An 11031-nucleotide genomic window follows, 5' to 3' on the forward strand; every position below is an offset into this window, starting at 1 on the left:
AGCCGAACGCGCTAACCATTGAGCCACGGAAGCTCAGAAATTAAATGGTCGTCACGTATTGTGGAAAAACTTTGGCTTTCTACGTTACATTTGAGATCCCACAACACCGCTCCCGGGTGGGCTCGAACCACCAACCTATTGGTTAACAGCCGAACGCGTTAACCATTGCGCCACGGAAGCCCAAAAATTAAATGGTCGTCAGGTATTGCGGAAAAACTTTGGCTTTCTACGTTACGTTTGAGATCCCACAACGCCGCTCCCGGGTGGGCTCGAACCACTAACCTATTTGTTAACTGCTGAACGCGCTAACCATTGCGCCACGGAAGCTAAAAATTAAATGCTCGTCAGGTATTGTGTAAAAACCTTGACTTTTTACGTCACATCTGAGACCTCACAACACCGCTCCCGGATGGGCTCGAACCACCAACCTATTGGTTAACAGCCGAACGCGCTAACCATTGCGCCACGGAAGCCCAAAAATTAAATGCTCGTCAGGTATTGTGTAAAAACCTTGACTTTTTACGTCACATCCGAGACCTAACAACACCGCTCCCGGATGGGCTCGAACCACCAACCTTTCGATTAACAGCCGAACGCGCTAACCATTGAGCCACGGATGCTCAGAAATTAAATGGTTGTCACGTATTGTGGAAAAGTTTTGACTTTTTACGCTACATCTGAGACCCCACAACACCTCTTCCGGGTGGGCTCGAACCACCAACCTTTCGGTTAACAGCCGAACGCGCTAACCATTCGCCACGGACGCCCAAAAATTAAATGGTCGTCAGGTATTGTGGAAAAACTTTGGCTATTTATGTTACATTTGAGATCCAAAAACACCGCTCCCGGGTGGGCTCGAACCACCAACCTATTGGTTAACAGCCGAACGCGCTAACCATTGAGCCACGGAAGCTCAGAAATTAAATGGTCGTCACGTATTGTGGAAAAACTTTGGCTTTCTACGTTACATTTGAGATCCCACAACACCGCTCCCGGGTGGGCTCGAACCACCAACCTATTGGTTAACAGCCGAACGCGTTAACCATTGCGCCACGGAAGCCCAAAAATTAAATGGTCGTCAGGTATTGCGGAAAAACTTTGGCTTTCTACGTTACGTTTGAGATCCCACAACGCCGCTCCCGGGTGGGCTCGAACCACTAACCTATTTGTTAACTGCTGAACGCGCTAACCATTGCGCCACGGAAGCTAAAAATTAAATGCTCGTCAGGTATTGTGTAAAAACCTTGACTTTTTACGTCACATCTGAGACCTCACAACACCGCTCCCGGATGGGCTCGAACCACCAACCTATTGGTTAACAGCCGAACGCGCTAACCATTGCGCCACGGAAGCCCAAAAATTAAATGTTCGTCAGGTATTGTGGAAAAACTCTGACATTTTACGTTACATCTGAGACCTCACAACACCGCTCCCGGATGGGCTCGAACAACCAACCTATTGGTTAACAGCCGAACGCGCTAACCATTGAGCCACGGAAGCTCAGAGATTAAATGGTTGTCAGGTGTTGTGGATAAGTTATGACTTATTACGTTACATCTGAGACCCTACAACACCTCTCTGGGTTGGGCTCGAATCACCAACCTATAGGTTAACAGCCGAACGTGCTAACCATTGCGCCACGGAAGCCCAAAAATTAAATGGTCGTCAGGTATTGTGGAAAAATTTTGGCTTTCTACGTTACATTTGAGATCACACAACACCGCTCCCGGGTGGGCTCGAACCACCAACCTATTGGTTATCAGCCGAACGCGCTAACCATTGCGCCAAGGAAGCCCAAAATTTAAATGCTCGTCAGGTATTGTGTAAAAACCTTGACTTTTTACGTCACATCTGAGACCTCACAACACCGCTCCTGGATGGGCTCGAACCACCAACCTATTGCTTAACAGCCGAACGCGCTAACCATTGCGCCACGGAAGCCCAAAACCTAAATGCTCGTCAGGTATTGTGCAAAAAACTTGACTTTTTACGTCACATCTGAGACCTCACAACACCGCTCCCGGATGGGCTCGAACCACCAACCTATTGGTTAACAGCCGAACGCGCTAACCATTGCGCCACGGAAGCCCAAAAGTTAAATACTCGTCAGGTATTGTGTAAAAACCTTGACTTCTTACGTCACATCTGAGACCTCACAACACCGCTCCCGGATGGGCTCGAACCACCAACCTATTGGTTAACAGCCGAACGCGCTAACCATTGCGCCACGGAAGCCCAAAAGTTAAATGCTCGTCAGGTATTGTGTAAAAACCTTGACTATTTACGTCACATCTGAGACTTCACAACACCGCTCCCGGATGGGCTCGAACCACCAACCTATTGGTTAACAGCCGAACGCGCTAACCATTGAGCCACGGAAGCTCAGAAATTAAATGGTTGTCAGGTGTTGTGGAAAAACTTTGGCTTTCTACGTTACATTTGAGACCCCACAACACCTCTCCCGGGTGGGCTCGAACCACCAACCTTTCGATTAACAGCTGAACGCCCTAACCATTGCGCCACGGAATCCCAAAAATTAAATGCTCGTCAGGTATTGTGTAAAAACCTTGACTTTTTACGTCACATCTGAGACCTCACAACACCGCTCCCGGATGGGCTCGAACCACCAACCTATTGGTTAACTGCCGAACGCGCTAACCATTGCGCCACGGAAGCCCAAAAGTTAAATACTCGTCAGGTATTGTGTAAAAACCTTGACTTCTTACGTCACATCTGAGACCTCACAACACCGCTCCCGGATGGGCTCGAACCACCAACCTATTGGTTAACAGCCGAACGCGCTAAACGTTGCGCCACGGAAGCCCAAAAGTTAAATGCTCGTCAGGTATTGTGTAAAAACCTTGGCTTTTTACGTCACATCTGAGACCTCACAACACCGCTCCCGGATGGGCTCGAAAAACCAACCTATTGGTTAACAGCCGAACGCGCTAAACATTGCGCCACGGAAGCCCAAATGTTAAATGCTCGTCAGGTATTGTGGAAAAACTCTGACATTTTACGTTACATCTGAGACGTCACAACACTTCTCCCGGATGGGCTCGAACCACCAACCTATTGGTTAATAGCCGAACGCGCTAACCATTGCGCCACTGAAGCCCAAAAATTAAATTTTCTTCAGGTATTGAGGTAAAACTTTGACTTTTTACTTCACATCAGAGGCCTCACAACACCGCTCCCGGATGGGCTCGAACCACCAACCTTTCGGTTAACAGCCGAACGCGCTAACCATTGCGCCACGGAAGCCCAAAAATTAAATGGTCGTCTGGTATTGTGGAAAAACTTTGGCTTTCTACGTTACATTTGAGATCACACAACACCGCTCCCGGGTGGGCTCGAACCACCAACCTATTGGTTAACAGCTGAACGCGCTAACCATTGAGCCACGGAAGCTCAGAAATTAAACGGTTGTCATGTATTGTGGAAAAACTTTGGCTTTCTACGTTACATTTGAGACCCCACAACACCTCTCCCGGGTGGGCTCGAACCACCAACCTTTCGATTAACAGCTGAACGCGCTAACCATTGCGCCACGGACGCCCAATAATTAAATGGTTGTCAGGTATTGTTGAAAAGTTACGACTTTTCACGCTACTTCTGAGACCCCACAAATCCTCTCTCGTTTGGGCTCGAACCACCAACCTATTGGTTAACAGCTGAACGCGCTGACCATTGCGCCACTGAAGCCCAAAAATTAAATGTTCGTCAGGTATTGTGGAAAAACTCCGACATTTTACGTTACATCTGAGACGTCACAACACTTCTCCCGAATGGGCTCGAACCGCCAACCTATTGGTTAATAGCCGAACGCGCTAACCATTGCGCCACTGAAGCCCAAAAATTAAATTTTCGTCAGGTATTGAGGTAAAACTTTGACTTTTTACTTCACATCCGAGACCTCACAACACCGCTCCCGGATGGGCTCGAACCACCAACCTTTCGATTAACAGCCGAACGCGCTAACCATTGAGCCACGGAAGCTCAAAAATTAAATGGTTGTCACGTATTGTGGAAAGGTTTTGACTTTTTACGCTACATCTGAGACCCCACAACACCTCTTCCGGGTGGGCTCGAACCACCAACCTTTCGGTTAACAGCCGAACGCGCTAACCATTCGCCACGGACGCCCAAAAATTAAATGGTCGTCAGGTATTGTGGAAAAACTTTGGCTATTTATGTTACATTTGAGATCCAAAAACACCGCTCCCGGGTGGGCTCGAACCACCAACCTATTGGTTAACAGCCGAACGCTCTAACCATTGAGCCACGGAAGCTCAGAAATTAAATGGTCGTCACGTATTGTGGAAAAACTTTGGCTTTCTACGTTACATTTGAGATCCCACAACACCGCTCCCGGGTGGGCTCGAACCACCAACCTATTGGTTAACAGCCGAACGCGTTAACCATTGCGCCACGGAAGCCCAAAAATTAAATGGTCGTCAGGTATTGCGGAAAAACTTTGGCTTTCTACGTTACGTTTGAGATCCCACAACGCCGCTCTAGGGTGGGCTCGAACCACTAACCTATTTGTTAACTGCTGAACGCGCTAACCATTGCGCCACGGAAGCTAAAAATTAAATGCTCGTCAGGTATTGTGTAAAAACCTTGACTTTTTACGTCAAATCTGAGACCTCACAACACCGCTCCCGGATGGGCTCGAACCACCAACCTATTGGTTAACAGCCGAACGCGCTAACCATTGCGCCACGGAAGCCCAAAAATTAAATGCTCGTCAGGTATTGTGTAAAAACCTTGACTTTTTACGTCACATCCGAGACCTAACAACACCGCTCCCGGATGGGCTCGAACCACCAACCTTTCGATGAACAGCCGAACGCGCTAACCATTGAGCCACGGAAGCTCAGAAATTAAATGGTTGTCACGTATTGTGGAAAAGTTTTGACTTTTTACGCTACATCTGAGACCCCACAACACCTCTTCCGGGTGGGCTCGAACCACCAACCTTTCGGTTAACAGCCGAACGCGCTAACCATTCGCCACGGACGCCCAAAAATTAAATGGTCGTCAGGTATTGTGGAAAAACTTTGGCTATTTATGTTACATTTGAGATCCAAAAACACCGCTCCCGGGTGGGCTCGAACCACCAACCTATTGGTTAACAGCCGAACGCGCTAACCATTGAGCCACGGAAGCTCAGAAATTAAATGGTCGTCACGTATTGTGGAAAAACTTTGGCTTTCTACGTTACATTTGAGATCCCACAACACCGCTCCCGGGTGGGCTCGAACCACCAACCTATTGGTTAACAGCCGAACGCGTTAACCATTGCGCCACGGAAGCCCAAAAATTAAATGGTCGTCAGGTATTGCGGAAAAACTTTGGCTTTCTACGTTACGTTTGAGATCCCACAACGCCGCTCCCGGGTGGGCTCGAACCACTAACCTATTTGTTAACTGCTGAACGCGCTAACCATTGCGCCACGGAAGCTAAAAATTAAATGCTCGTCAGGTATTGTGTAAAAACCTTGACTTTTTACGTCACATCTGAGACCTCACAACACCGCTCCCGGATGGGCTCGAACCACCAACCTATTGGTTAACAGCCGAACGCGCTAACCATTGCGCCACGGAAGCCCAAAAATTAAATGCTCGTCAGGTATTGTGTAAAAACCTTGACTTTTTACGTCACATCCGAGACCTAACAACACCGCTCCCGGATGGGCTCGACCCACCAACCTTTCGATTAACAGCCGAACGCGCTAACCATTGAGCCACGGATGCTCAGAAATTAAATGGTTGTCACGTATTGTGGAAAAGTTTTGACTTTTTACGCTACATCTGAGACCCCACAACACCTCTTCCGGGTGGGCTCGAACCACCAACCTTTCGGTTAACAGCCGAACGCGCTAACCATTCGCCACGGACGCCCAAAAATTAAATGGTCGTCAGGTATTGTGGAAAAACTTTGGCTATTTATGTTACATTTGAGATCCAAAAACACCGCTCCCGGGTGGGCTCGAACCACCAACCTATTGGTTAACAGCCGAACGCGCTAACCATTGAGCCACGGAAGCTCAGAAATTAAATGGTCGTCACGTATTGTGGAAAAACTTTGGCTATTTATGTTACATTTGAGATCCCACAACACCGCTCCCGGGTGGGCTCGAACCACCAACCTATTGGTTAACAGCCGAACGCGTTAACCATTGCGCCACGGAAGCCCAAAAATTAAATGGTCGTCAGGTATTGCGGAAAAACTTTGGCTTTCTACGTTACGTTTGAGATCCCACAACGCCGCTCCCGGGTGGGCTCGAACCACTAACCTATTTGTTAACTGCTGAACGCGCTAACCATTGCGCCACGGAAGCTAAAAATTAAATGCTCGTCAGGTATTGTGTAAAAACCTTGACTTTTTACGTCACATCTGAGACCTCACAACACCGCTCCCGGATGGGCTCGAACCACCAACCTATTGGTAAACAGCCGAACGCGCTAACCATTGCGCCACGGAAGCCCAAAAATTAAATGTTCGTCAGGTATTGTGGAAAAACTCTGACATTTTACGTTACATCTGAGACCTCACAACACCGCTCCCCGATGGGCTCGAACAACCAACCTATTGGTTAACAGCCGAACGCGCTAACCATTGAGCCACGGAAGCTCAGAGATTAAATGGTTGTCAGGTGTTGTGGATAAGTTATGACTTATTACGTTACATCTGAGACCCTACAACACCTCTCTGGGTTGGGCTCGAATCACCAACCTATAGGTTAACAGCCGAACGTGCTAACCATTGCGCCACGGAAGCCCAAAAATTAAATGGTCGTCAGGTATTGTGGAAAAATTTTGGCTTTCTACGTTACATTTGAGATCACACAACACCGCTCCCGGGTGGGCTCGAACCACCAACCTATTGGTTATCAGCCGAACGCGCTAACCATTGCGCCAAGGAAGCCCAAAATTTAAATGCTCGTCAGGTATTGTGTAAAAACCTTGACTTTTTACGTCACATCTGAGACCTCACAACACCGCTCCTGGATGGGCTCGAACCACCAACCTATTGCTTAACAGCCGAACGCGCTAACCATTGCGCCACGGAAGCCCAAAACCTAAATGCTCGTCAGGTATTGTGCAAAAAACTTGACTTTTTACGTCACATCTGAGACCTCACAACACCGCTCCCGGATGGGCTCGAACCACCAACCTATTGGTTAACAGCCGAACGCGCTAACCATTGCGCCACGGAAGCCCAAAAGTTAAATACTCGTCAGGTATTGTGTAAAAACCTTGACTTCTTACGTCACATCTGAGACCTCACAACACCGCTCCCGGATGGGCTCGAACCACCAACCTATTGGTTAACAGCCGAACGCGCTAACCATTGCGCCACGGAAGCCCAAAAGTTAAATGCTCGTCAGGTATTGTGTAAAAACCTTGACTATTTACGTCACATCTGAGACTTCACAACACCGCTCCCGGATGGGCTCGAACCACCAACCTATTGGTTAACAGCCGAACGCGCTAACCATTGAGCCACGGAAGCTCAGAAATTAAATGGTTGTCAGGTGTTGTGGAAAAACTTTGGCTTTCTACGTTACATTTGAGACCCCACAACACCTCTCCCGGGTGGGCTCGAACCACCAACCTTTCGATTAACAGCTGAACGCGCTAACCATTGCGCCACGGAATCCCAAAAATTAAATGCTCGTCAGGTATTGTGTAAAAACCTTGACTTTTTACGTCACATCTGAGACCTCACAACACCGCTCCCGGATGGGCTCGAACCACCAACCTATTGGTTAACTGCCGAACGCGCTAACCATTGCGCCACGGAAGCCCAAAAGTTAAATACTCGTCAGGTATTGTGTAAAAACCTTGACTTCTTACGTCACATCTGAGACCTCACAACACCGCTCCCGGATGGGCTCGAACCACCAACCTATTGGTTAACAGCCGAACGCGCTAAACGTTGCGCCACGGAAGCCCAAAAGTTAAATGCTCGTCAGGTATTGTGTAAAAACCTTGGCTTTTTACGTCACATCTGAGACCTCACAACACCGCTCCCGGATGGGCTCGAAAAACCAACCTATTGGTTAACAGCCGAACGCGCTAAACATTGCGCCACGGAAGCCCAAATGTTAAATGCTCGTCAGGTATTGTGGAAAAACTCTGACATTTTACGTTACATCTGAGACGTCACAACACTTCTCCCGGATGGGCTCGAACCACCAACCTATTGGTTAATAGCCGAACGCGCTAACCATTGCGCCACTGAAGCCCAAAAATTAAATTTTCTTCAGGTATTGAGGTAAAACTTTGACTTTTTACTTCACATCAGAGGCCTCACAACACCGCTCCCGGATGGGCTCGAACCACCAACCTTTCGGTTAACAGCCGAACGCGCTAACCATTGCGCCACGGAAGCCCAAAAATTAAATGGTCGTCTGGTATTGTGGAAAAACTTTGGCTTTCTACGTTACATTTGAGATCACACAACACCGCTCCCGGGTGGGCTCGAACCACCAACCTATTGGTTAACAGCTGAACGCGCTAACCATTGAGCCACGGAAGCTCAGAAATTAAACGGTTGTCATGTATTGTGGAAAAACTTTGGCTTTCTACGTTACATTTGAGACCCCACAACACCTCTCCCGGGTGGGCTCGAACCACCAACCTTTCGATTAACAGCTGAACGCGCTAACCATTGCGCCACGGACGCCCAATAATTAAATGGTTGTCAGGTATTGTTGAAAAGTTACGACTTTTCACGCTACTTCTGAGACCCCACAAATCCTCTCTCGTTTGGGCTCGAACCACCAACCTATTGGTTAACAGCTGAACGCGCTGACCATTGCGCCACTGAAGCCCAAAAATTAAATGTTCGTCAGGTATTGTGGAAAAACTCCGACATTTTACGTTACATCTGAGACGTCACAACACTTCTCCCGAATGGGCTCGAACCGCCAACCTATTGGTTAATAGCCGAACGCGCTAACCATTGCGCCACTGAAGCCCAAAAATTAAATTTTCGTCAGGTATTGAGGTAAAACTTTGACTTTTTACTTCACATCTGAGGCCTCACAACACCGCTCCCGGATGGGCTCGAACCACCAACCTTTCGGTTAACAGCCGAACGCGCTAACCATTGCGCCACGGACGCCCAAAAAAAAATGGTCGTCAGGTATTGCGGAAAAACTTTGGCTATTTACGTTACATTTGAGATCCAAACACACCGCTCCCGGGTGGGCTCGAACCACCAAGCTATGGGTTAACAGCCGAACGCGCTAACCATTGAGCCACGAAAGATCAGAAAATAAATTGTTATCACGTATTATGGAAAAAGTTTGACTTTTCACGCTACATCTGAGACCTCAAAACACCTCTCTCGGGTGGGCTCGAACCACCAACCTTTCGATTAACAGCTGAACGCGCTAACCATTGCGCCACGGAAGCCCAAAAATTAAATGCTCGTCAGGTATTGTGGAAAAACTCTGACATTTTACGTTACATCTGAGACGTCACAACACCGCTCCCGGGAGGGCTCGAACCACCAACCTTTCGGTTAACAGCTGAACGCGCTGACCATTGCGCCACTGAAGCTCAGAAATTAAATGGTTGTCACGTATTGTGGAAAAGTTTTGACTTTTTACGCTACATCTGAGACCCCACATCACCTCTTCCGGGTGGGCTCGAACAACCAACCTTTCGATTAACAGCTGAACGCGCTAACCATTGCGCCACGGAAGCCCAAAAATTAAATGTTCGTCAGGTATTGTGGAAAAACTCTGAAATTTAACGTTACATCTGAGACGTCACAACACTTCTCCCGGATGGGCTCGAACCACCAACCTATTGGTTAATAGCCGAACGCGCTAACCATTGCGCCACTGAAGCCCAAAAATTAAATTTTCGTCAGGAATTGAGGTAAAACTTTGACTTTTTACTTCACATCTGAGGCCTCACAACACCGCTCCCGGATGGGCTCGAACCACCAACCTTTCGACTAACAGCCGAACGCGCTAACCATTCGCCACGGACGCCCAAAAATTAAATGGTCGTCAGGTATTGTGGAAATATTTTGGCTATTTACGTTACATTTGAGATCCAAAAACACCGCTCCCGGGTGGGCTCGAACCACCAACCTATTGGTTAACAGCCGAACGCGCTAACCATTGAGCCACGAAAGCTCAGAAGATAAATGGTTGTCACGTATTGTGGAAAAGTTTTGTCTTTTTACGCTACATATGAGACCCAACAACACCTCTCCCGGGTGGCCTCGAACCACCAACCTTTCGATTAACAGCTGAACGCGCTAACCATTGCGCCACGCAAGCCCAAAAATTAAATGTTCGTCAGATATTGTGGAAAAACTCTGACATTTTACGTTACATCTGAGACGTCACAACACTTCTCCCGGATAGGCTCGAAAAACCAACCAATTGGTTAACAGCCGAACGCGCTAACCATTGAGCCACAGAAGCTCAGAAATTAAATGGTTGTTAGGTTTTGTGGATAAGTTATGACTTTTTACGTTACATCTGAGACCCTACAACACCTCTCCCAGGTGGGCTCGAACCACCATCCTTTCGGTTAACAGCCGAACGCGCTAACCATTGCGCCAAAAATGAAATGGTCGTCAGGTATTGTGGAAAAACTTTGGCTATTTACGTTACATTTGAGATCCCAAAACACCGCTCCCGGGTAGGCTCGAACCACCAACCTATTGCTTAACAGCCGCACGCGCTAACCATTGAGCCACGGAAGCTCAGAAAATAAATGGTTATCACGTATTATGGAAAAAGTTTGACTTTTCACGCTACATCTGAGACCTCACAACACCGCTCCCGGATGGGCTCGAACCACCAACCTTTCGATTAACAGCCGAACGCGCTAACATTGAGCCACGGAAGCCCAAAAATTAAATGTTCGTCAGGACAATAAATAAAAATGTACCTCGATTTTTAATAACATTTTCAAAATCGACGTTTCACGGCCAAAGAAGCATATTTTGAGTATTTCTTCACTATTTTCAAATATAACCACTGAAACCATT

The 11031-nt window shown here is 47.7% G+C and overlaps 2 non-coding genes across 2 annotated transcripts; both read right to left on the reverse strand.

Annotated features, from left to right (window-relative positions):
• Nucleotides 1-1721: 1721 nt before the first annotated feature.
• On the reverse strand, nt 1722-1794 carry TRNAI-GAU (transfer RNA isoleucine (anticodon GAU)). The gene has a single exon. It is a non-coding gene; the product is annotated as a tRNA-Ile (tRNA).
• A 5066-nt stretch (nt 1795-6860) lies between these two features.
• Nucleotides 6861-6933, reverse strand: TRNAI-GAU (transfer RNA isoleucine (anticodon GAU)). The gene has a single exon. It is a non-coding gene; the product is annotated as a tRNA-Ile (tRNA).
• Between the last annotated feature and the right edge of the window lie 4098 nt (nt 6934-11031).

This window comes from Phalangium opilio, unplaced genomic scaffold, assembly GCF_054372755.1.
Source record: "Phalangium opilio isolate 3A_F unplaced genomic scaffold, DU_Popi_V2 ptg000101l_1, whole genome shotgun sequence".
Taxonomy (NCBI): domain Eukaryota; kingdom Metazoa; phylum Arthropoda; class Arachnida; order Opiliones; family Phalangiidae; genus Phalangium; species Phalangium opilio.